Source organism: Petromyzon marinus, chromosome 49 (assembly GCF_048934315.1).
Source record: "Petromyzon marinus isolate PM22_M1 ecotype Great Lakes invasive population chromosome 49, UKy_Petmar_22M1.pri1.0, whole genome shotgun sequence".
Classification (NCBI taxonomy): Eukaryota; Metazoa; Chordata; class Hyperoartia; order Petromyzontiformes; family Petromyzontidae; genus Petromyzon; species Petromyzon marinus.
Window position 1 is genome coordinate 12,727,639 of NC_133715.1, and position 27,137 is coordinate 12,754,775.

Genomic DNA, 27,137 nt, shown 5'->3' on the forward strand with positions numbered 1-27,137 from the left:
GACTCCCATAGGGTTCAGTATTAATCAGTGCGACTCCCATAGGGTTCAGTGTTAATCAGTGAGACTCCCATAGGGTTCAGTGTTAATCAGTGAGACTCCCACAGGGTTCAGTGTTAAACAGTGAGACTCCCATAGGGTTCAGTGTTAATCAGTGAGACTCCCATAGGGTTCGGTGTTAATCAGTGAGACTCCCACAGCATTCTGTGTTAATCAGTGAGACTCCCATAGTGTTCAGTATTAATCAGTGAAACTCCCATAGGGTTCAGTGTTAATCAGTGAGACTCCCATAGGGTTCAGTGTTAATCAGTGAGACTCCCACAGGGTTCAGTGTTAAACAGTGAGACTCCCATAGGGTTCAGTGTTAATCAGTGAGACTCCCATAGGGTTCAGTTTTAATCAGTTCGACTCCCATAGGGTTCAGTGTTAATCAGTGAGTCTCACACAGGGTTCTGTGTTAATAAGTGAGACTCCCACAGGGTTCAGTGTTAATCAGTGAGACCCCCACAGGGTTCAGTGTTAATCGGTGAGACTCCCACAGGGTTCAGTGTTAATCAGTGAGACTCCCACAGTGTTCAGTGTTAATCAGTGAAACTCCCATAGGGTTCAGTGTTAATCAGTGAGACTCCCACAGGGTTCAGTGTTAATCAGTGAGACTCCCACAGGGTTCAGTGTTAATCAGTGAGATTCCCATAGGGTTCAGTATTAATCAGTGAGACTCCCATAGGGTTCAGTATTAATCAGTGAGACTCCCATAGGGTTCATTGTTAATCAGTGAGACTCCCATAGGGTTCACTGTTAATCAATGAGACTCCCACAGGGTTCGGTGTTAATCAGTGAGACTCCCACAGGGTTCAGTGTTAATCAATGAGACTCCCACAGGGTTCAGTGTTAGTCAGTGAGACTCCCATAGAGTTCAGTGTTAATCAATGAGACTCCCACAGGGTTCAGTGTTAATCAGTGAGACTCCCATAGGGTTCGGTGTTAATCAGTGAGACTCCCATAGGGTTCAGTGTTAATCAGTGAGACTCCCATAGGGTTCAGTGTTAATCAGTGAGACTCCCACAGGGTTCAGTGTTTATCAGTGAGACTCCCATAGGTTTCAGTGTTAATCAGTGATACTCCCACAGGGTTCAGTGTTAATCAGCGAGATTCCCATAGGGTTCAGTGTTAATCAGTGAGACTCCCACAGGGTTCAGTGTTAATCAGGTAGACTCCCACAGGGTTCAGTGTTAATCAGTGAGACTCCCACAGGGTTCAGTGTTAATCAGTGAGACTCCCACAGGGTTCAGTGTTAATCAGTGAGACTCCCAAAGGTCTCAATGTTAATCAGTGAGACTCCCATAGGGTTCGGTGTTAATCAGTGAAACTCCGATAGGGTTGGGTGTTAATCAGTGAGACTTCCATAGGGTTCAGTGTTAATCAGTGAGACTCCCATAGGGTTCAGTATTTATCAGTGAGACTCCCACAGGGTTCAGTGTTAATCGGTGAGACTCCCATAGTGTTCAGTGTAAATCACTGAGACTCCCATAGGGTTCAGTGTTAATCAATGAGACTCCCATAGGGTTCAGTGTTAATCAGTGAGTCTCCCACAGGGTTCAGTGTTAATCAGTGAGACTCCCATAGGGTTCAGTGTTAATCAGTGAGACTCCCATAGGGCTCAGTGTTAATCAGTGAGACTCCCATATGGTTCAGTGTTAATCAGTGAGACTCCCACAGGGTTCATGTGTTTATCAGTGAGACTCCCACAGCATTCTGTGTTAATCAGTGAGAATCCCATAGGGTTCAGTGTTAATCAGTGAAACTCCCACAGCGTTCTGTGTTAATCAGTGAGACTCCCATAGGGTTCAGTGTTAATCAGTGAGACTCCCACAGGGTTCATTGTTAATCAGTGAGACTCCCATAGGGTTCAGTGTTAATCAGTGAGACTCCCACAGGGTTCAGTGTTAAACAGTGAGACTCCCATAGGGTTCAGTGTTAATCAGTGAGACTCCCATAGGGTTTGGTGTTAATCAGTGAGACTCCCACAGGGTTCGGTGTTAATCAGTGAGACTCCCATAGGGTCCAGTGTTAATCAGTGAGACTCCCACAGGGTTCAGTGTTAATCAGTGAGACTCCCACAGGGTTCAGTGTTAATCAGTTAGACTCCCATAGGGTTCAGTGTTTATCAGTGAGTCTCACACAGGGTTCAGTGTTAATCAGTGAGACTCCCATAGGGTGCAGTGTTTATCAGTGAGACTCCCATAGTGTTCAGTGTAAATCACTGAGACTCCCATAGGGTTCAGTGTTAATCAGTGAGACTCCCATAGGGTTCAGTATTAATCAGTGAGACTCCCATAGGGTTCAGTGTTAATCGGTGAGACTCCCATAGGGTTCACTGTTAATCAGTGAGACTCCCACAGTGTTCAGTGTTAATCAGTGAGACTCCCACAAGGCTCAGTGTTAATCAATGAGACTCCCACAGGGTTCAGTGTTAGTCAGTGAGACTCCCATAGGGTTCAGTGTTAATCAATGAGACTCCCACAGGGTTCAGTGTTAATCAGTGAGACTCCCATCGTGTTCAGTGTTAATCAGTGAGACTCCCATAGGGTTCAGTGTTAATCAGTGGGGCTCCCACAGGGTTCGGTGTTAATCAGTGAGATTCCCACAGGGTTCAGTGTTAATCAGTGAGACTCCCATAGGTTTCAGTGTTAATCAGTGATACTCCCACAGGGTTCAGTGTTAATCAGCGAGATTCCCATAGGGTTCAGTGTTAATCAGTGAGACTCCCACAGGGTTCAGTGTTAATCAGTTAGACTCCCACAGGGTTCAGTGTTAATCAGTGAGACTCCCACAGGGTTCAGTGTTAATCAGTGAGACTCCCACAGGGTTCAGTGTTAATCAGTGAGACTCCCAAAGGTCTCAATGTTAATCAGTGAGACTCCCATAGGGTTCGGTGTTAATCAGTGAGACTCCCATAGGGTTGGGTGTTAATCAGTGAGACTCCCATAGGGTTCAGTGTTAATCAGTGAGACTCCCATAGGGTTCAGTGTTAATAAGTGAGACTCCCATAGGGTGCAGTGTTTATCAGTGAGACTCCCATAGTGTTCAGTGTAAATCACTGAGACTCCCATAGGGTTCAGTGTTAATCAATGAGACTCCCAAAGGTCTCAATGTTAATCAGTGAGACTCCCATAGGGTTCGGTGTTAATCAGTGAGACTCCCATAGGGTTGGGTGTTAATCAGTGAGACTCCCATAGGGTTCAGTGTTAATCAGTGAGACTCCCATAGGGTTCAGTGTTAATAAGTGAGACTCCCATAGGGTGCAGTGTTTATCAGTGAGACTCCCATAGTGTTCAGTGTAAATCACTGAGACTCCCATAGGGTTCAGTGTTAATCAATGAGACTCCCATAGGGTTCAGTGTTAATCAGTGAGTCTCCCACAGGGTTCAGTGTTAATCAGTGAGGCTCCCACAGGGTTCAGTATTAATCAGTGAGACTCCCACAGGGTTCAGTGTTAATCGGTGAGACTCCCACAGGGTTCAGTATTCATCAGTGAGACTCCCACAGTGTTCAGTGTTAATCAGTGAGACTCCCACAAGGTTCAGTGTTAATCAGTGAGACTCCCATAGGGTTCAGTGTTAATCAGTGAGACTCCCATAGGGTTCAGTGTTAATCAGTGAGACTCCCATAGGGTTCAGTGTTAATCAGTGAAACTCCCATAGGGTTCAGTGTTAATCAGTGAGACTTCCACAGGGTTCAGTGTTAATCAGTGAGACTCCTACAGGGTTCAGTGTTAATCAGTGAGATTCCCATAGGGTTCAGTATTAATCAGTGAGACTCCCATCGGGTTCAGTATTAATCAGTGAGACTCCCATAGGGTTCATTGTTAATCAGTGAGACTCCCATAGGGTTCACTGTTAATCAGTGAGACTCCCACAGGGTTCGGTGTTAATCAGTGAGACTCCCACAGGGTTCAGTGTTAATCAATGAGACTCCCACAGGGTTCAGTGTTAGTCAGTGAGACTCCCATAGGGTTCAGTGTTAATCAATGAGACTCCCACAGGGTTCAGTGTTAATCAGTGAGACTCCCATCGTGTTCAGTGTTAATCAGTGAGACTCCCATAGGGTTCAGTGTTAATCAGTGGGGCTCCCATAGTGTTCAGTGTAAATCACTGAGACTCCCATAGGGTTCAGTGTTAATCAATGAGACTCCCATAGGGTTCAGTGTTAATCAGTGAGTCTCCCACAGGGCTCAGTGTTAATCAGTGAGACTCCCATAGGGTTCGGTGTTAATCAGTGAGACTCCCATAGGGTTCAGTGTTAATCAGTGAGACTCCCATAGGGTTCAGTGTTTATCAGTGAGACTCCCATAGTGTTCAGTGTAAATCACTGAGACTCCCTTAGGGTTCATTGTTAATCAATGAGACTCCCATAGGGTTCAGTGTTAATCAGTGAGTCTCCCACAGGGTTCAGTGTTAATCAGTGAGGCTCCCACAGGGTTCAGTATTTATCAGTGAGACTCCCACAGGGTTCAGTGTTAATCGGTGATACTCCCACAGGGTTCAGTGTTAATCAGTGAGACTCCCACAGTGTTCAGTGTTAATCAGTGAGACTCCCACAAGGCTCAGTGTTAATCAGTGAGACTCCCATAGGGTTCAGTGTTAATCAGTGAGACCCACAGGGTTCAGTGATAATTAGTGAGACACCCATAGGGTTCAGTGTTAATCAGTGAGACTCCCATAGGGCTCAGTGTTAATCAGTGAGACTCCCATATGGTTCAGTGTTAATCAGTGAGACTCCCACAGGGTTCATGTGTTAATCAGTGAGACTCCCATAGGGTTCAGTGTTAATCAATGAGAATCCCATAGGGTTCAGTGTTAATCAGTGAGACTCCCACAGCGTTCTGTGTTAATCAGTGAGACTCCCATAGGGTTCAGTATTAATCAGTGAGACTCCCATAGGGTTCATTGTTAATCAGTGAGACTCCCATAGGGTTCAGTGTTAATCAGTGAGACTCCCACAGGGTTCAGTGTTAAACAGTGAGACTCCCATAGGGTTCATTGTTAATCAGTGAGACTCCCATAGGGTTTGGTGTTAATCAGTGAGACTCCCACAGGGTTCAGTGTTAATCAGTGAGACTCCCACAGGATCCAGTGTTAATCAGTGAGACTCCCATAGGGTTCAGTGTTAATCAGTTAGACTCCCATAGGGTTCAGTGTTAATCAGTTAGACTCCCATAGGGTTCAGTGTTAATCAGTGAGTCTCACACAGGGTTCTGTGTTAATAAGTGAGACTCACACAGGGTTCTGTGTTAATAAGTGAGACTCCCATAGGGTTCGGTGTTAATCAGTGAGACTCCCATAGGGTTCGGTGTTAATCAGTCAGACTCCCACAGGGTTCAGTGTTAATCAGTGAGACTCCCACAGGGTTCAGTGTTAATCAGTGAGACCCCCACAGGGTTCAGTGTTAATCAGTGAGACTCCCTTAGGGTTCAGTGTTAATCAGTGAGATTCCCATAGGGTTCAGTATTGATCAGTGAGACTCCCATAGGGTTCAGTATTAATCAGTGAGACTCCCAAAGGGTTCATTGTTAATCAGTGAGACTCCCATAGGGTTCACTGTTAATCAGTGAGACTCCCACAGGGTTCGGTGTTAATCAGTGAGACTCGCACAGGGTTCAGTGTTAATCAATGAGACTCCCACAGGGTTCAGTGTTAGTCAGTGAGACTCCCATAGGGTTCAGTGTTAATCAGTGAGACTCCCACAGGGTTCAGTGTTAATCAGTGAGACTCCCATCGTGTTCAGTGTTAATCAGTGAGACTCCCATAGGGTTCAGTGTTAATCAGTGGGGCTCCCACAGGGTTCGGTGTTAATCAGTGAGACTCCCACAGGGTTCAGTGTTAATCAGTGAGACTCCCATAGGTTTCAGTGTTAATCAGTGATACTCCCACAGTGTTCAGTGTTAATCAGCGAGATTCCCATAGGGTTCAGTGTTAATCAGTGAGACTCCCACAGGGTTCAGTGTTAATCAGTTAGACTCCCACAGGGTTCAGTGTTAATCAGTGAGACTCCCACAGGGTTCAGTGTTAATCAGTGAGACTCCCACAGGGTTCAGTGTTAATCAGTGAGTCTCCCAAAGGTCTCAATGTTAATCAGTGAGACTCCCATAGGGTTCGGTGTTAATCAGTGAGACTCCCACAGGGTTCAGTGTTAATCAGTGAGACTCCCATAGGGTTCAGTGTTAATCAGTGAGACTCCCATAGGGTTCAGTGTTAATCAGTGAGACTCCCATAGGGTTCAGTGTTAATCAGTGAGACTCCCTCAGGGTTCATGTGTTAATCAGTGAGACTCCCTTAGGGTTCAGTGTTAATCAATGAGACTCCCATAGGGTTCAGTGTTAATCAGTGAGACTCCCACAGCGTTCTGTGTTAATCAGTGAGACTCCCACAGGGTTCAGTGTTAAACAGTGAGACTCCCATAGGGTTCAGTGTTAATCAGTGAGACTCCCACAGGGTTCAGTGTTAATCAGTGAGACTCGCACAGGGTTCAGTGTTAATCAGTGAGGCTCCCACAGGGTTCAGTATTTATCAGTGAGACTCCCATAGGGTTCAGTGTTAATCAGTGAGACTCCCATAGGGTTCAGTGTTTATCAGTGAGACTCCCATAGTGTCCAGTGTAAATCACTGAGACTCCCATAGGGTTCAGTGTTAATCAATGAGACTCCCATAGGGTTCAGTGTTAATCAGTGAGTCTCCCACAGGGCTCAGTGTTAATCAGTGAGACTCCCATAGGGTTCGGTGTTAATCAGTGAGACACCCATAGGGTTCAGTGTTAATCAGTGAGACTCCCATAGGGTTCAGTGTTAATCAGTGAGACTCCCATAGGGTTCAGTGTTTATCAGTGAGACTCCCATAGTGTTCAGTGTAAATCACTGAGACTCCCATAGGGTTCATTGTTAATCAATGAGACTCCCATAGGGTTCAGTGTTAATCAGTGAGTCTCCCACAGGGTTCAGTGTTAATCAGTGAGGCTCCCACAGGGTTCAGTATTTATCAGTGAGACTCCCACAGGGTTCAGTGTTAATCGGTGATACTCCCACAGGGTTCAGTGTTAATCAGTGAGACTCCCACAGTGTTCAGTGTTAATCAGTGAGACTCCCACAAGGCTCAGTGTTAATCAGTGAGACTCCCATAGGGTTCAGTGTTAATCAGTGAGACTCCCACAGGGTTCAGTGTTAATCAGTGAGACTCCCACATGGTCCAGTGTTAATCAGTGAGACTCCCATAGGGTTCAGTGTTAATCAGTTAGACTCCCATAGGGTTCAGTGTTAATCAGTTAGACTCCCATAGGGTTCAGTGTTAATCAGTGAGTCTCACACAGGGTTCTGTGTTAATAAGTGAGACTCACACAGGGTTCTGTGTTAATCAGTGAGACCCCCACAGGGTTCAGTGTTAATCAGTGAGACTCCCTTAGGGTTCAGTGTTAATCAGTGAGATTCCCATAGGGTTCAGTATTGATCAGTGAGACTCCCATAGGGTTCAGTATTAATCAGTGAGACTCCCAAAGGGTTCATTGTTAATCAGTGAGACTCCCATAGGGTTCACTGTTAATCAGTGAGACTCCCACAGGGTTCGGTGTTAATCAGTGAGACTCGCACAGGGTTCAGTGTTAATCAATGAGACTCCCACAGGGTTCAGTGTTAGTCAGTGAGACTCCCATAGGGTTCAGTGTTAATCAGTGAGACTCCCACAGGGTTCAGTGTTAATCAGTGAGACTCCCATCGTGTTCAGTGTTAATCAGTGAGACTCCCATAGGGTTCAGTGTTAATCAGTGGGGCTCCCACAGGGTTCGGTGTTAATCAGTGAGACTCCCACAGGGTTCAGTGTTAATCAGTGAGACTCCCATAGGTTTCAGTGTTAATCAGTGATACTCCCACAGTGTTCAGTGTTAATCAGCGAGATTCCCATAGGGTTCAGTGTTAATCAGTGAGACTCCCACAGGGTTCAGTGTTAATCAGTTAGACTCCCACAGGGTTCAGTGTTAATCAGTGAGACTCCCACAGGGTTCAGTGTTAATCAGTGAGACTCCCACAGGGTTCAGTGTTAATCAGTGAGTCTCCCAAAGGTCTCAATGTTAATCAGTGAGACTCCCATAGGGTTCGGTGTTAATCAGTGAGACTCCCACAGGGTTCAGTGTTAATCAGTGAGACTCCCATAGGGTTCAGTGTTAATCAGTGAGACTCCCATAGGGTTCAGTGTTAATCAGTGAGACTCCCATAGGGTTCAGTGTTAATCAGTGAGACTCCCTCAGGGTTCATGTGTTAATCAGTGAGACTCCCTTAGGGTTCAGTGTTAATCAATGAGACTCCCATAGGGTTCAGTGTTAATCAGTGAGACTCCCACAGCGTTCTGTGTTAATCAGTGAGACTCCCACAGGGTTCAGTGTTAAACAGTGAGACTCCCATAGGGTTCAGTGTTAATGAGTGAGACTCCCACAGGGTTCAGTGTTAATCAGTGAGACTCGCACAGGGTTCAGTGTTAATCAGTGAGGCTCCCACAGGGTTCAGTATTTATCAGTGAGACTCCCATAGGGTTCAGTGTTAATCAGTGAGACTCCCATAGGGTTCAGTGTTTATCAGTGAGACTCCCATAGTGTCCAGTGTAAATCACTGAGACTCCCATAGGGTTCAGTGTTAATCAATGAGACTCCCATAGGGTTCAGTGTTAATCAGTGAGTCTCCCACAGGGCTCAGTGTTAATCAGTGAGACTCCCATAGGGTTCGGTGTTAATCAGTGAGACTCCCATAGGGTTCAGTGTTAATCAGTGAGACTCCCATAGGGTTCAGTGTTAATCAGTGAGACTCCCATAGGGTTCAGTGTTTATCAGTGAGACTCCCATAGTGTTCAGTGTAAATCACTGAGACTCCCATAGGGTTCATTGTTAATCAATGAGACTCCCATAGGGTTCAGTGTTAATCAGTGAGTCTCCCACAGGGTTCAGTGTTAATCAGTGAGGCTCCCACAGGGTTCAGTATTTATCAGTGAGACTCCCACAGGGTTCAGTGTTAATCGGTGATACTCCCACAGGGTTCAGTGTTAATCAGTGAGACTCCCACAGTGTTCAGTGTTAATCAGTGAGACTCCCACAAGGCTCAGTGTTAATCAGTGAGACTCCCATAGGGTTCAGTGTTAATCAGTGAGACTCCCACAGGGTTCAGTGTTAATCAGTGAGACTCCCACATGGTCCAGTGTTAATCAGTGAGACTCCCATAGGGTTCAGTGTTAATCAGTTAGACTCCCATAGGGTTCAGTGTTAATCAGTTAGACTCCCATAGGGTTCAGTGTTAATCAGTGAGTCTCACACAGGGTTCTGTGTTAATAAGTGAGACTCACACAGGGTTCTGTGTTAATAAGTGAGACTCCCATAGGGTTCGGTGTTAATCAGTGAGACTCCCATAGGGTTCGGTGTTAATCAGTCAGACTCCCACAGGGTTCAGTGTTAATCAGTGAGACTCCCATAGGGTTCAGTGTTTATCAGTGAGACTCCCATAGTGTTCAGTGTAAATCACTGAGACTCCCATAGGGTTCAGTGTTAATCAATGAGACTCCCATAGGGTTCAGTGTTAATCAGTGAGTCTCCCACAGGGCTCAGTGTTAATCAGTGAGACTCCCATAGGGTTCGGTGTTAATCAGTGAGACTCCCATAGGGTTCAGTGTTAATCAGTGAGACTCCCATAGGGTTCAGTGTTAATCAGTGAGACTCCCATAGGGTTCAGTGTTTATCAGTGAGACTCCCATAGTGTTCAGTGTAAATCACTGAGACTCCCATAGGGTTCATTGTTAATCAATGAGACTCCCATAGGGTTCAGTGTTAATCAGTGAGTCTCCCACAGGGTTCAGTGTTAATCAGTGAGGCTCCCACAGGGTTCAGTATTTATCAGTGAGACTCCCACAGGGTTCAGTGTTAATCGGTGATACTCCCACAGGGTTCAGTGTTAATCAGTGAGACTCCCACAGTGTTCAGTGTTAATCAGTGAGACTCCCACAAGGCTCAGTGTTAATCAGTGAGACTCCCATAGGGTTCAGTGTTAATCAGTGAGACTCCCACAGGGTTCAGTGTTAATCAGTGAGACTCCCACAGGGTCCAGTCTTAATCAGTGAGACTCCCATAGGGTTCAGTGTTAATCAGTTAGACTCCCATAGGGTTCAGTGTTAATCAGTTAGACTCCCATAGGGTTCAGTGTTAATCAGTGAGTCTCACACAGGGTTCTGTGTTAATAAGTGAGACTCACACAGGGTTCTGTGTTAATAAGTGAGACTCCCATACGGTTCGGTGTTAATCAGTGAGACTCCCATAGGGTTCGGTGTTAATCAGTCAGACTCCCACAGGGTTCAGTGTTAATCAGTGAGACTCCCACAGGGTTCAGTGTTAATCAGTGAGACCCCCACAGGGTTCAGTGTTAATCAGTGAGACTCCCTTAGGGTTCAGTGTTAATCAGTGAGACTCCCTTAGGGTTCAGTGTTAATCAGTGAGACTCCCATAGGGTTCAGTATTAATCAGTGAGACTCCCATAGGGTTCAGTATTAATCAGTGAGACTCCCAAAGGGTTCATTGTTAATCAGTGAGACTCCCATAGGGTTCACTGTTAATCAGTGAGACTCCCACAGGGTTCGGTGTTAATCAGTGAGACTCGCACAGGGTTCAGTGTTAATCAATGAGACTCCCACAGGGTTCAGTGTTAGTCAGTGAGACTCCCATAGGGTTCAGTGTTAATCAGTGAGACTCCCACAGGGTTCAGTGTTAATCAGTGAGACTCCCATCGTGTTCAGTGTTAATCAGTGAGACTCCCATAGGGTTCAGTGTTAATCAGTGGGGCTCCCACAGGGTTCGGTGTTAATCAGTGAGACTCCCACAGGGTTCAGTGTTAATCAGTGAGACTCCCATAGGTTTCAGTGTTAATCAGTGATACTCCCACAGTGTTCAGTGTTAATCAGCGAGATTCCCATAGGGTTCAGTGTTAATCAGTGAGACTCCCACAGGGTTCAGTGTTAATCAGTTAGACTCCCACAGGGTTCAGTGTTAATCAGTGAGACTCCCACAGGGTTCAGTGTTAATCAGTGAGACTCCCACAGGGTTCAGTGTTAATCAGTGAGACTCCCAAAGGTCTCAATGTTAATCAGTGAGACTCCCATAGGGTACGGTGTTAATCAGTGAGACTCCCATAGGGTTCAGTGTTAATCAGTGAGACTCCCATAGGGTTCAGTGTTAATCAGTGAGACTCCCATAGGGTTCAGTGTTAATAAGTGAGACTCCCATAGGGTGCAGTGTTTATCAGTGAGACTCCCATAGTGTTCAGTGTAAATCACTGAGACTCCCATAGGGTTCAGTGTTAATCAATGAGACTCCCATAGTGTTCAGTGTTAATCAGTGAGTCTCCCACAGGGTTCAGTGTTAATCAGTGAGGCTCCCACAGGGTTCAGTATTAATCAGTGAGACTCCCACAGGGTTCAGTGTTAATCGGTGAGACTCCCACAGGGTTCAGTGTTAATCAGTGAGACTCCCACAGTGTTCAGTGTTAATCAGTGAGACTCCCACAAGGCTCAGTGTTAATCAGTGAGACTCCCATAGGGTTCAGTGTTAATCAGTGAGACTCCCACAGGGTTCAGTGTTAATCAGTGAGACTCCCATAGGGTTCAGTGTTATTCAGTGAGACTCCCATAGGGTTCAGTGTTAATCAGTGAGTCTCCCATAGGGTTCAGTGTTAATCAGTGAGACTCCCTCAGGGTTCATGTGTTAATCAGTGAGACTCCCATAGGGTTCAGTGTTAATCAATGAGACTCCCATAGGGTTCAGTGTTAATCAGTGAGACTCCCACGGCGTTCTGTGTTAATCAGTGAGACTCCCATATTGTTCAGTATTAATCAGTGAGACTCCCATAGGGTTCAGTGTTAATCAGTGAGACACCCATAGGGTTCAGTGTTAATCAGTGAGACTCCCACAGGGTTCAGTGTTAAACAGTGAGACTCCCATAGGGTTCAGTGTTAATCAGTGAGACTCCCACAGGGTTCAGTGTTAATCAGTGAGACTCGCACATGGTTCAGTGTTAATCAGTGAGACTCCCATAGGGTTCGGTGTTAATCAGTGAGACTCCCATAGGGTTCGGTGTTAATCAGTCAGACTCCCACAGGGTTCAGTGTTAATCAGTGAGACTCCCACAGGGTTCAGTGTTAATCAGTGAGACCCCCACAGGGTTCAGTGTTAATCAGTGAGACTCCCTTAGGGTTCAGTGTTAATCAGTGAGATTCCCATAGGGTTCAGTATTAATCAGTGAGACTCCCATAGGGTTCAGTATTAATCAGTGAGACTCCCAAAGGGTTCATTGTTAATCAGTGAGACTCCCATAGGGTTCACTGTTAATCAGTGAGACTCCCACAGGGTTCGGTGTTAATCAGTGAGACTCGCACAGGGTTCAGTGTTAATCAGTGAGACTCCCACAGGGTTCAGTGTTAATCAGTGAGACTCCCATCGTGTTCAGTGTTAATCAGTGAGACTCCCATAGGGTTCAGTGTTAATCAGTGGGGCTCCCACAGGGTTCGGTGTTAATCAGTGAGACTCCCACAGGGTTCAGTGTTAATCAGTGAGACTCCCATAGGTTTCAGTGTTAATCAGTGATACTCCCACAGTGTTCAGTGTTAATCAGCGAGATTCCCATAGGGTTCAGTGTTAATCAGTGAGACTCCCACAGGGTTCAGTGTTAATCAGTTAGACTCCCACAGGGTTCAGTGTTAATCAGTGAGACTCCCACAGGGTTCAGTGTTAATCAGTGAGACTCCCACAGGGTTCAGTGTTAATCAGTGAGACTCCCAAAGGTCTCAATGTTAATCAGTGAGACTCCCATAGGGTTCGGTGTTAATCAGTGAGACTCCCATAGGGTTCAGTGTTAATCAGTGAGACTCCCATAGGGTTCAGTGTTAATCAGTGAGACTCCCATAGGGTTCAGTGTTAATAAGTGAGACTCCCATAGGGTGCAGTGTTTATCAGTGAGACTCCCATAGTGTTCAGTGTAAATCACTGAGACTCCCATAGGGTTCAGTGTTAATCAATGAGACTCCCATAGTGTTCAGTGTTAATCAGTGAGTCTCCCACAGGGTTCAGTGTTAATCAGTGAGGCTCCCACAGGGTTCAGTATTAATCAGTGAGACTCCCACAGGGTTCAGTGTTAATCGGTGAGACTCCCACAGGGTTCAGTGTTAATCAGTGAGACTCCCACAGTGTTCAGTGTTAATCAGTGAGACTCCCACAAGGCTCAGTGTTAATCAGTGAGACTCCCATAGGGTTCAGTGTTAATCAGTGAGACTCCCACAGGGTTCAGTGTTAATCAGTGAGACTCCCATAGGGTTCAGTGTTAATCAGTGAGACTCCCATAGGGTTCAGTGTTAATCAGTGAGTCTCCCATAGGGTTGAGTGTTAATCAGTGAGACTCCCTCAGGGTTCATGTGTTAATCAGTGAGACTCCCATAGGGTTCAGTGTTAATCAATGAGACTCCCATAGGGTTCAGTGTTAATCAGTGAGACTCCCACGGCGTTCTGTGTTAATCAGTGAGACTCCCATAGGGTTCAGTATTAATCAGTGAGACTCCCATAGGGTTCAGTGTTAATCAGTGAGACACCCATAGGGTTCAGTGTTAATCAGTGAGACTCCCACAGGGTTCAGTGTTAAACAGTGAGACTCCCATAGGGTTCAGTGTTAATCAGTGAGACTCCCACAGGGTTCAATGTTAATCAGTGAGACTCGCACATGGTTCAGTGTTAATCAGTGAGACTCCCATAGGGTTCAGTGTTAATCAGTGAGACTCCCATAGGGTTCAGTGTTAATCAGTGAGTCTCCCACAGGGTTCAGTGTTAATCAGTGAGACTCCCACAGGGTTCAGTGTTAATCAGTGAGACTCCCACATGGTTCAGTGTTAATCAGTGAGACTCCCAAAGGGCTCAGTGTTAATCAGTGAGACTCCCATAGGGTTCGGTGTTAATCAGTGAGACTCCCATAGGGTTCAGTGTTAATCAGTGAGACTCCCATAGGGTTCAGTGTTAATCAGTGAGACTCCCATAGGGTTCAGTGTTTATCAGTGAGACTCCCATAGTGTTCAGTGTAAATCACTGAGACTCCCATAGGGTTCAGTGTTAATCAATGAGACTCCCATAGGGTTCAGTGTTAATCAGTGAGTCTCCCACAGGGCTCAGTGTTAATCAGTGAGACTCCCATAGGGTTCGGTGTTAATCAGTGAGACTCCCATAGGGTTCAGTGTTAATCAGTGAGACTCCCATAGGGTTCAGTGTTAATCAGTGAGACTCCCATAGGGTTCAGTGTTTATCAGTGAGACTCCCATAGTGTTCAGTGTAAATCACTGAGACTCCCATAGGGTTCATTGTTAATCAATGAGACTCCCATAGGGTTCAGTGTTAATCAGTGAGTCTCCCACAGGGTTCAGTGTTAATCAGTGAGGCTCCCACAGGGTTCAGTATTTATCAGTGAGACTCCCACAGGGTTCAGTGTTAATCGGTGATACTCCCACAGGGTTCAGTGTTAATCAGTGAGACTCCCACAGTGTTCAGTGTTAATCAGTGAGACTCCCACAAGGCTCAGTGTTAATCAGTGAGACTCCCATAGGGTTCAGTGTTAATCAGTGAGACTCCCACAGGGTTCAGTGTTAATTAGTGAGACACCCATAGGGTTCAGTGTTAATCAGTGAGACTCCCATAGGGCTCAGTGTTAATCAGTGAGACTCCCATATGGTTCAGTGTTAATCAGTGAGACTCCCACAGGGTTCATGTGTTAATCAGTGAGACTCCCATAGGGTTCAGTGTTAATCAATGAGACTCCCATAGGGTTCAGTGTTAATCAGTGAGACTCCCACAGCGTTCTGTGTTAATCAGTGAGACTCCCATAGGGTTCAGTATTAATCAGTGAGACTCCCATAGGGTTCATTGTTAATCAGTGAGACTCCCATAGGGTTCAGTGTTAATCAGTGAGACTCCCACAGGGTTCAGTGTTAAACAGTGAGACTCCCATAGGGTTCAGTGTTAATCAGTGAGACTCCCATAGGGTTCGGTGTTAATCAGTGAGACTCCCACAGGGTTCAGTGTTAATCAGTGAGACTCCCACAGGGTCCAGTGTTAATCAGTGAGACTCCCATAGGGTTCAGTGTTAATCAATGAGAGTCCCACAGGGTTCAGTGTTAATCAGTGAGACTCCCATCGTGTTCAGTTTTAATCAGTGAGACTCCCATAGGGTTCAGTGTTAATCAGTGGGGCTCCCACAGGGTTCGGTGTTAATCAGTGATACTCCCACAGGGTTCAGTGTTAATCAGCGAGATTCCCATAGGGTTCAGTGTTAATCAGTGAGACTCCCACAGGGTTCAGTGTTAATCGGTGAGAATCCCATAGGGTTCAGTGTTAATCAGTGAGACTCCCATAGGGTTCAGTGTTAATCAGTGAGACCTCCATAGGGTTCAGTGTTAATCAGTGAGACTCCCACAGGGTTCAGTGTTAATCAGTGAGACTCCCAGAGGGTTCAGTGTTAATCAGTGAGACTCCCACAGGGTTCAGTGTTAATCAGTGAGACTCCCACAGGGCTCAGTGTTAATCAGTGAGACTCCCATAGGGTTCAGTGTTAATCAGTGAGACTCCCAAAGGGCTCAGTGTTAATCAGTGAGACTCCCATAGGGTTCGGTGTTAATCAGTGAGACTCCCATAGGGTTCAGTGTTAATCAGTGAGACTCCCATAGGGTTCAGTGTTAATCAGTGAGACTCCCATAGGGTTCAGTGTTTATCAGTGAGACTCCCATAGTGTTCAGTGTAAATCACTGAGACTCCCATAGGGTTCAGTGTTAATCAATGAGACTCCCATAGGGTTCAGTGTTAATCAGTGAGTCTCCCACAGGGCTCAGTGTTAATCAGTGAGACTCCCATAGGGTTCGGTGTTAATCAGTGAGACTCCCATAGGGTTCAGTGTTAATCAGTGAGACTCCCATAGGGTTCAGTGTTAATCAGTGAGACTCCCATAGGGTTCAGTGTTTATCAGTGAGACTCCCATAGTGTTCAGTGTAAATCACTGAGACTCCCATAGGGTTCATTGTTAATCAATGAGACTCCCATAGGGTTCAGTGTTAATCAGTGAGTCTCCCACAGGGTTCAGTGTTAATCAGTGAGGCTCCCACAGGGTTCAGTATTTATCAGTGAGACTCCCACAGGGTTCAGTGTTAATCGGTGATACTCCCACAGGGTTCAGTGTTAATCAGTGAGACTCCCACAGTGTTCAGTGTTAATCAGTGAGACTCCCACAAGGCTCAGTGTTAATCAGTGAGACTCCCATAGGGTTCAGTGTTAATCAGTGAGACTCCCACAGGGTTCAGTGTTAATTAGTGAGACACCCATAGGGTTCAGTGTTAATCAGTGAGACTCCCATAGGGCTCAGTGTTAATCAGTGAGACTCCCATATGGTTCAGTGTTAATCAGTGAGACTCCCACAGGGTTCATGTGTTAATCAGTGAGACTCCCATAGGGTTCAGTGTTAATCAATGAGACTCCCATAGGGTTCAGTGTTAATCAGTGAGACTCCCACAGCGTTCTGTGTTAATCAGTGAGACTCCCATAGGGTTCAGTATTAATCAGTGAGACTCCCATAGGGTTCATTGTTAATCAGTGAGACTCCCATAGGGTTCAGTGTTAATCAGTGAGACTCCCACAGGGTTCAGTGTTAAACAGTGAGACTCCCATAGGGTTCAGTGTTAATCAGTGAGACTCCCATAGGGTTCGGTGTTAATCAGTGAGACTCCCACAGGGTTCAGTGTTAATCAGTGAGACTCCCACAGGGTCCAGTGTTAATCAGTGAGACTCCCATAGGGTTCAGTGTTAATCAATGAGAGTCCCACAGGGTTCAGTGTTAATCAGTGAGACTCCCATCGTGTTCAGTTTTAATCAGTGAGACTCCCATAGGGTTCAGTGTTAATCAGTGGGGCTCCCACAGGGTTCGGTGTTAATCAGTGATACTCCCACAGGGTTCAGTGTTAATCAGTAAGACTCCCATAGGGTTCAGTGTTAATCAGTGAGACTCCCACAGGGTTCAGTGTTAATCAGCGAGATTCCCATAGGGTTCAGTGTTAATCAGTGAGACTCCCACAGGGTTCAGTGTTAATCGGTGAGAATCCCATAGGGTTCAGTGTTAATCAGTGAGACTCCCATAGGGTTCAGTGTTAATCAGTGAGACCTCCATAGGGTTCAGTGTTAATCAGTGAGACTCCCACAGGGTTCAGTGTTAATCAGTGAGACTCCCAGAGGGTTCAGTGTTAATCAGTGAGACTCCCACAGGGTTCAGTGTTAATCAGTGAGACTCCCACAGGGCTCAGTGTTAATCAGTGAGACTCCCATAGGGTTCAGTGTTAATCAGTGAGACTCCCATAGGGTTCAGTGTTAATCAGTTAGACTCCCATAGGGTTCAGTGTTAATCAGTGAGTCTCACACAGGGTTCTGTGTTAATAAGTGAGACTCACACAGGGTTCTGTGTTAATAAGTGAGACTCCCATAGGGTTCGGTGTTAATCAGTGAGACTCCCATAGGGTTCGGTGTTAATCAGTCAGACTCCCACAGGGTTCAGTGTTAATCAGTGAGACTCCCACAGGGTTCAGTGTTAATCAGTGAGACTCCCACAGGGTTCAGTGTTAATCAGTGAGACTCCCTTAGGGTTCAGTGTTAATCAGTGAGACTCCCACAGGGTTCAGTGTTAATCAGTGAAACTCCCATAGGGTTCATTGTTAATCAGTGAGACTTCCACAGGGTTCAGTGTTAATCAGTGAGACTCCTACAGGGTTCAGTGTTAATCAGTGAGATTCCCATAGGGTTCAGTATTAATCAGTGAGACTCCCATAGGGTTCAGTATTAATCAGTGAGACTCCCATAGGGTTCATTGTTAATCAGTGAGACTCCCATAGAGTTCACTGTTAATCAGTGAGACTCCCACAGGGTTCGGTGTTAATCAGTGAGACTCCCACAGGGTTCAGTGTTAATCAATGAGACTCCCACAGGGTTCAGTGTTAGTCAGTGAGACTCCCATAGGGTTCAGTGTTAATCAATGAGACTCCCACAGGGGTCAGTGTTAATCAGTGAGACTCCCATTGTGTTCAGTGTTAATCAGTGAGACTCCCATAGGGTTCAGTGTTAATCAGTGGGGCTCCCACAGGGTTTGGTGTTAATCAGTGAGACTCCCACAGGGTTCAGTGTTAATCAGTGAGACTCCCATAGGTTTCAGTGTTAATCAGTGATACTCCCACAGTGTTCAGTGTTAATCAGCGAGATTCCCATAGGGTTCAGTGTTAATCAGTGAGACTCCCACAGGGTTCAGTGTTAATCAGTTAGACTCCCACAGGGTTCAGTGTTAATCAGTGAGACTCCCACAGGGTTCAGTGTTAATCAGTGAGACTCCCACAGGGTTCAGTGTTAATCAGTGAGACTCCCAAAGGTCTCAATGTTAATCAGTGAGACTCCCATAGGGTCCGGTGTTAATCAGTGAGACTCCCATAGGGTTCAGTGTTAATCAGTGAGACTCCCATAGGGTTCAGTGTTAATCAGTGAGACTCCCATAGGGTTCAGTGTTAATAAGTGAGACTCCCATAGGGTGCAGTGTTTATCAGTGAGACTCCCATAGTGTTCAGTGTAAATCACTGAGACTCCCATAGGGTTCAGTGTTAATCAATGAGACTCCCATAGGGTTCAGTGTTAATCAGTGAGTCTCCCACAGGGTTCAGTGTTAATCAGTGAGGCTCCCACAGGGTTCAGTATTAATCAGTGAGACTCCCACAGGGTTCAGTGTTAATCGGTGAGACTCCCACAGGGTTCAGTGTTAATCAGTGAAACTCCCACAGTGTTCAGTGTTAATCAGTGAGACTCCCATAGGGTTCAGTGTTAATCAGTGAGACTCCCATAGGGTTCAGTGTTAATCAATGAGACTCCCATAGGGTTCAGTGTTAATCAGTGAGTCTCCCACAGGGTTCAGTGTTAATCAGTGAGGCTCCTACAGGGTTCAGTATTAATCAGTGAGACTCCACTAGGGTTCAGTGTTAATCAGTGAGACTCCCATAGGGTTCAGTGTTAATCAGTGAGACTCCCACAGGGTTCAGTGTTAAACAGTGAGACTCCCATAGGGTTCAGTGTTAATCAGTGAGACTCCCATAGGGTTCGGTGTTAATCAGTGAGACTCCCACAGGGTTCAGTGTTAATCAGTGAGACTCCCACAGGGTTCAGAATTAATCAGTGAGACTCCCATAGGGTTCAGTGTTAATCAATGAGAGTCCCACAGGGTTCAGTGTTAATCAGTGAGACTCCCATCGTGTTCAGTGTTAATCAGTGAGACTCCCATAGGGTTCAGTGTTAATCAGTGGGGCTCCCACAGTGTTTGGTGTTAATGAGTGAGACTCCCACAGGGTTCAGTGCTAATCATTGAGACTCCCATAGGGTTCAGTGTTAATCAGTGAGACTCCCACAGGGTTCAGTGTTAATCAGCGAGATTCCCATAGGGTTCAGTGTTAATCAGTGAGACTCCCACAGGGTTCAGTGTTAATCAGTGAGACACCCATAGGGTTCAGTGTTAATCAGTGAGACTCCCATAGGGCTCAGTGTTAATCAGTGAGACTCCCATATGGTTCGGTGTTAATCAGTGAGACTCCCACAGGGTTCATGTGTTAATCAGTGAGACTCCCATAGGGTTCAGTGTTAATCAATGAGACTCCCATAGGGTTCAGTGTTAATCAGTGAGACTCCCACAGCGTTCTGTGTTAATCAGTGAGACTCCCATAGGGTTCAGTATTAATCAGTGAGACTCCACTAGGGTTCAGTGTTAATCAGTGAGACTCCCATAGGGTTCAGTGTTAATCAGTGAGACTCCCACAGGGTTCAGTGTTAAACAGTGAGACTCCCATAGGGTTCAGTGTTAATCAGTGAGACTCCCATAGGGTTCGGTGTTAATCAGTGAGACTCCCACAGGGTTCAGTGTTAATCAGTGAGACTCCCATAGGGTTCAGTGTTAATCAGTGAGACTCCCATAGGGTTCAGTGTTAATCAATGAGAGTCCCACAGGGTTCAGTGTTAATCAGTGAGACTCCCATCGTGTTCAGTGTTAATCAGTGAGACTCCCATAGGGTTCAGTGTTAATCAGTGGGGCTCCCACAGTGTTTAGTGTTAATGAGTGAGACTCCCACAGGGTTCAGTGTTAATCATTGAGACTCCCATAGGGTTCAGTGTTAATCAGTGAGACTCCCACAGGGTTCAGTGTTAATCAGCGAGATTCCCATAGGGTTCAGTGTTAATCAGTGAGACTCCCACAGGGTTCAGTGTTAATCGGTGAGAATCCCATAGGGTTCAGTGTTAATCAGTGAGACTCCCATAGGGTTCAGTGTTAATCAGTGAGACCTCCATAGGGTTCAGTGTTAATCAGTGAGACTCCCACAGGGTTCAGTGTTAATCAGTGAGACTCCCACAGGGTTCAGTGTTAATCAGTGAGACTCCCACAGGGCTCAGTGTTAATCAGTGAGACTCCCATAGGGTTCGGTGTTAATCAGTGAGACTCCCATAGGGTTCAGTGTTAATCAGTGAGACTCCCATAGGGTTCAGTGTTAATCAGTGAGACTCCCATAGGGTTCAGTGTTTATCAGTGAGACTCCCATAGTGTTCAGTGTAAATCACTGAAACTCCCATAGGGTTCAGTGTTAATCAATGAGACTCCCATAGTGTTCAGTGTTAATCAGTGAGGTTCCCACAGGGTTCTGTATTAAACAGTGAGGCTCCCACAGGGTTCAGTGTTAATCGGTGAGACTCCCACATGGTTCAGTGTTAACCAGTGAGACTCCCACAGTGTTCAGTGTTAATCAGTGAGACTCCCACAAGGCTCAGTGTTAATCAGTGAGACTCGCATAGGGTTCAGTGTTAATCAGTGAGCCTCCTATAGGGTTCAGTGTTAATCAGTGAGACTCCCATAGGGTTCAGTGTTAATCAGTGAGACTCACACAGGGTTCATGTGTTAATCAGTGAGAATCCCATAGGGTTCAGTGTTAATCAATGAGACTCCCATAGGGTTCAGTGTTAATCAGTGAGACCCCCACAGCATTCTGTGTTAATCAGTGAGACTCCCACAGGGTTGAGTGTTAATCAGTGAGACTCCCACAGGGTTCAGTGTTAATCAGTGAGACTCCCATAGTGTTCAGTGTAAATCACTGAGATTCCCATTGGGTTCAGTGTTCATCAGTGAGACTCCCATAAGGTTCAGTGTTAATTAGTGAGACTCCCATAGGGTTCGGTGTTCATCAGTGACACTCCCATAGGGTTCATAGTTAATCAGTGAGACTCCCATAGGGTTCAGTGTTAATCAGTGAGACTCCCACAGGGTTCAGTGTTAATCAGTGAGACTCCCACATGGTTCAGTGTTAATCAGTGAGACTCCCATAGGTTTCAGTGTTAATCAGTGAGACTCCCATTGTGTTCAGTGTTAATCAGTGAGACTCCCATAGTGTTCAGTGTTAATCAGTGGGGCTCCCACAGGGTTCGGTATTAATCAGTGAGACTCCCACAGGGTTCAGTGTTAATCAGCGAGATTCCCATAGGGTTCAGTGTTAATCAGTGAGACACCCACAGGGTTCAGTGTTAATTGGTGAGACTCCCACAGGGCTCAGTGTTAATCAGTGAGAGTCCCATAGGTTTCGGTGTTAATCAGTGAGACTCCCATAGGGTTCAGTGTTAATCAGTGAGACTCCCATAGCGTTCACTGTTAATCAATGAGACTCCCATAGGGTTCAGTGTTAATCAATGAGACTCCCACAGGGCTCAGTGTTAATCAGTGAGTCCCACAGGGTTCAGTGTTAATCAATGAGACTCCCACAGGGTTCAGTGTTAATCAGTGAGACTCCCATCGTGTTCAGTGTTAATCAGTGAGGCTCCCATAGGGTTCAGTGTTAATCAGTGGGGCTCCCACAGGGTTCGGTGTTAATCAGTGAGGCTCCCACAGGGTTCAGTGTTAATCAGTGAGACTCCCATAGGGTTCATTGTTAATCAGTGAGACTCCCACAGGGTTCAGTGTTAATCAGCGAGATTCCCATAGGGTTCAGTGTTAATCAGTGAGACTCCCACAGGGTTCAGTGTTAATCGGTGAGACTCCCATAGGGTTCAGTGTTAATCAGTGAGACTCCCATAGGGTTCAGTGTTAATCAGTGAGACTCCCATAGGGTTCAGTGTTAATCAGTGAGACTCCCACAGGGTTCAGTGTTAATCAGTGAGACTCCCACAGGGTTCAGTGTTAATCAGCGAGATTCCCATAGGCTTCATTGTTAATCAGTGAGACTCCCACATGGTTCAGTGTTAATCGGTGAAACTCCCATAGGGTTCAGTGTTAATCAGTGATACTCCCACAGGGCTCAGTGTTAATCAGTGAGAGTCCCATAGGGTTCGGTGTTAATCAGTGAGACTCCCACAGGCTTCAGTGTTAATCAGTGAGACTCTCACAGTGTTCAGTGTTAATCAGTGTGACTCCCACAAGGCTCAGTGTTAATCAGTGAGACTCACATAGGGTTCAGTGTTAATCAGTGAGACTCCCACAGGGTTCAGTGTTAATCAGTGAGACTCCCATAGTGTTCAGTGTAAATCACTGAGATTCCCATTGGGTGCAGTGTTCATCAGTGAGACTCCCATAGGGTTCACTGTTAATTAGTGAGACTCCCATAGGGTTCGGTGTTCATCAGTGACACTCCCATAGGGTTCATAGTTAATCAGTGAGACTCCCATAGGGTTCAGTGTTAATCAGTGAGACTCCCACAGGGTTCAGTGTTAATCAGTGAGACTCCCACATGGTTCAGTGTTAATCAGTGAGACTCCCATAGGTTTCAGTGTTAATCAGTGAGACTCCCATTGTGTTCAGTGTTAATCAGTGAGACTCCCACAGTGTTCAGTGTTAATCAGTGGGGCTCCCACAGGGTTCGGTATTAATCAGTGAGACTCCCACAGGGTTCAGTGTTAATCAGCGAGTTTCCCATAGGGTTCAGTGGTAATCAGTGAGACACCCACAGGGTTCAGTGTTAATTGGTGAGACTCCCACAGGGCTCAGTGTTAATCAGTGAGAGTCCCATAGGTTTCGGTGTTAATCAGTGAGACTCCCATAGGGTTCAGTGTTAATCAGTGAGGCTCCCATAGGGTTCAGTGTTAATCAGTGAGACTCCCATAGCGTTCACTGTTAATCAATGAGACTCCCATAGGGTTCAGTGTTAATCAATGAGACTCCCACAGGGCTCAGTGTTAATCAGTGAGTCCCACAGGGTTCAGTGTTAATCAATGAGACTCCCACAGGGTTCAGTGTTAATCAGTGAGACTCCCATCGTGTTCAGTGTTAATCAGTGAGGCTTTCATAGGGTTCAGTGTTAATCAGTGGGGCTCCCACAGGGTTCGGTGTTAATCAGTGAGACTCCCACAGGGTTCAGTGTTAATCAGTGAGACTCCCATAGGGTTCATTGTTAATCAGTGAGACTCCCACAGGGTTCAGTGTTAATCAGCGAGATTCCCATAGGGTTCAGTGTTAATCAGTGAGACTCCCACAGGGTTCAGTGTTAATCGGTGAGACTCCCATAGGGTTCAGTGTTAATCAGTGAGACTCCCATAGGGTTCAGTGTTAATCAGTGAGACTCCCATAGGGTTCAGTGTTAATCAGTGAGACTCCCACAGGGTTCACTGTTAATCAGTGAGACTCCCACAGGGTTCAGTGTTAATCAGCGAGATTCCCATAGGCTTCATTGTTAATCAGTGAGACTCCCACATGGTTCAGTGTTAATCGGTGAAACTCCCATAGGGTTCAGTGTTAATCAGTGATACTCCCACAGGGCTCAGTGTTAATCAGTGAGAGTCCCATAGGGTTCGGTGTTAATCAGTGAGACTCCCACAGGCTTCAGTGTTAATCAGTGAGACTCCCACAGTGTTCAGTGTTAATCAGTGAGACTCCCACAAGGCTCAGTGTTAATCAGTGAGACTCCCATAGGGTTCAGTGTTAATCAGTGAGACTCCCACAGGGTTCAGTGTTAATCAGTGAGACACCCATAGGGTTCAGTGTTAATCAGTGAGACTCCCATAGGGTTCAGTGTTAATCAGTGAGACTCCCATAGGGTTCAGTGTTAATCAGTGAGACTCCCACGGGGTTCACGTGTTAATCAGTGAGACTCCCATAGGGGTCAGTGTTAATCAATGAGACTCCCATAGGGTTCAATGTTAATCAGTGAGACTCCCACAGGGTTCAGTGTTAAACAGTGAGACTCCCATAGGGTTCAGTGTTAATCAGTGAGACTGCCATAGGGTTCGGTGTTAATCAGTGAGACTCCCACAGGGTCCAGTGTTAATCAGTGAGACTCCCACAGGGTTCAGTGTTAATCATTGAGACTCCCATAGGGTTCAGTGTTAATCAATGAGAGTCCCGCAGGGTTCAGTGTTAATCAGTGAGACTCCCATCGTGTCCAGTGTTAATCAGTGAGACTCCCATAGGGTTCAGTGTTAATCAGTGGGGCTCCCACAGGGTACGGTGTTAATCAGTGAGACTCCCACAGGGTTCAGTGTTAATCAGTGAGACTCCCATAGGGTTCAGTGTTAATCAGTGAGACTCCCACAGCTTTCTGTGTTAATCAGTGAGACTCCCACAGGGTTCAGTGTTAATCAGTGAGACTCCCACAGGGTTCAGTGTTAATCAGTGAGACTCCCATAGTGTTCAGTGTAAATCACTGAGACTCCCATTGGGTTCAGTGTTCATCAATGAGACTCCCATAGGGTTCAGTGTTAATTAGTGAGACTCCCATAGGGTTCGGTATTAATCAGTGACACTCCCATAGGGTTCATAGTTAATCAGTGAGACTCCCATAGGGTTCAGTGTTAATCAATGAGACTCCCATAGGGTTCAGTGTTAATCAGTGAGACTCCCACAGCTTTCTGTGTTAATCAGTGAGACTCCCACAGGGTTCAGTGTTAATCAGTGAGACTCCCACAGGGTTCAGTGTTAATCAGTGAGACTCCCATAGTGTTCAGTGTAAATCACTGAGACTCCCATTGGGTTCAGTGTTCATCAATGAGACTCCCATAGGGTTCAGTGTTAATTAGTGAGACTCCCATAGGGTTCGGTATTAATCAGTGACACTCCCATAGGGTTCATAGTTAATCAGTGAGACTCCCATAGGGTTCAGTGTTAATCAGTGAGACTCCCACAGGGTTCAGTGTTAATCAGTGAGACTCCCATAGCGTTCATTGTTAATCAGTGAGACTCCCACAGGGTTCAGTGTTAATCAGCGAGATTCCCATAGGGTTCAGTGTTAATCAGTGAGACTCCCACAGGGTTCAGTGTTAATCGGTGAGACTCCCATAGGGTTCATTGTTAATCAGTGAGACTCCCACAGGGTTCAGTGTTAATCAGCGAGATTCCCATAGGGTTCAGTGTTAATCAGTGAGACTCCCACAGGGTTCAGTGTTAATCGGTGAGACTCCCATAGGGTTCAGTGTTAATCAGTGAGACTCCCATAGGGTTCAGTGTTAATCAGTGAGACTCCCATAGGGTTCAGTGTTAATCAGTGAGACTCCCACAGGGTTCACTGTTAATCAGTGAGACTCCCACAGGGTTCAGTGTTAATCAGCGAGATTCCCATAGGCTTCATTGTTAATCAGTGAGACTCCCACATGGTTCAGTGTTAATCGGTGAAACTCCCATAGGGTTCAGTGTTAATCAGTGATACTCCCACAGGGCTCAGTGTTAATCAGTGAGAGTCCCATAGGGTTCGGTGTTAATCAGTGAGACTCCCACAGGCTTCAGTGTTAATCAGTGAGACTCCCACAGTGTTCAGTGTTAATCAGTGAGACTCCCACAAGGCTCAGTGTTAATCAGTGAGACTCCCATAGGGTTCAGTGTTAATCAGTGAGACTCCCACAGGGTTCAGTGTTAATCAGTGAGACACCCATAGGGTTCAGTGTTAATCAGTGAGACTCCCATAGGGTTCAGTGTTAATCAGTGAGACTCCCATAGGGTTCAGTGTTAATCAGTGAGACTCCCACGGGGTTCACGTGTTAATCAGTGAGACTCCCATAGGGGTCAGTGTTAATCAATGAGACTCCCATAGGGTTCAATGTTAATCAGTGAGACTCCCACAGGGTTCAGTGTTAAACAGTGAGACTCCCATAGGGTTCAGTGTTAATCAGTGAGACTGCCATAGGGTTCGGTGTTAATCAGTGAGACTCCCACAGGGTCCAGTGTTAATCAGTGAGACTCCCACAGGGTTCAGTGTTAATCATTGAGACTCCCATAGGGTTCAGTGTTAATCAATGAGAGTCCCGCAGGGTTCAGTGTTAATCAGTGAGACTCCCATCGTGTCCAGTGTTAATCAGTGAGACTCCCATAGGGTTCAGTGTTAATCAGTGGGGCTCCCACAGGGTACGGTGTTAATCAGTGAGACTCCCACAGGGTTCAGTGTTAATCAGTGAGACTCCCATAGGGTTCAGTGTTAATCAGTGAGACTCCCACAGCTTTCTGTGTTAATCAGTGAGACTCCCACAGGGTTCAGTGTTAATCAGTGAGACTCCCACAGGGTTCAGTGTTAATCAGTGAGACTCCCATAGTGTTCAGTGTAAATCACTGAGACTCCCATTGGGTTCAGTGTTCATCAATGAGACTCCCATAGGGTTCAGTGTTAATTAGTGAGACTCCCATAGGGTTCGGTATTAATCAGTGACACTCCCATAGGGTTCATAGTTAATCAGTGAGACTCCCATAGGGTTCAGTGTTAATCAATGAGACTCCCATAGGGTTCAGTGTTAATCAGTGAGACTCCCACAGCTTTCTGTGTTAATCAGTGAGACTCCCACAGGGTTCAGTGTTAATCAGTGAGACTCCCACAGGGTTCAGTGTTAATCAGTGAGACTCCCATAGTGTTCAGTGTAAATCACTGAGACTCCCATTGGGTTCAGTGTTCATCAATGAGACTCCCATAGGGTTCAGTGTTAATTAGTGAGACTCCCATAGGGTTCGGTATTAATCAGTGACACTCCCATAGGGTTCATAGTTAATCAGTGAGACTCCCATAGGGTTCAGTGTTAATCAGTGAGACTCC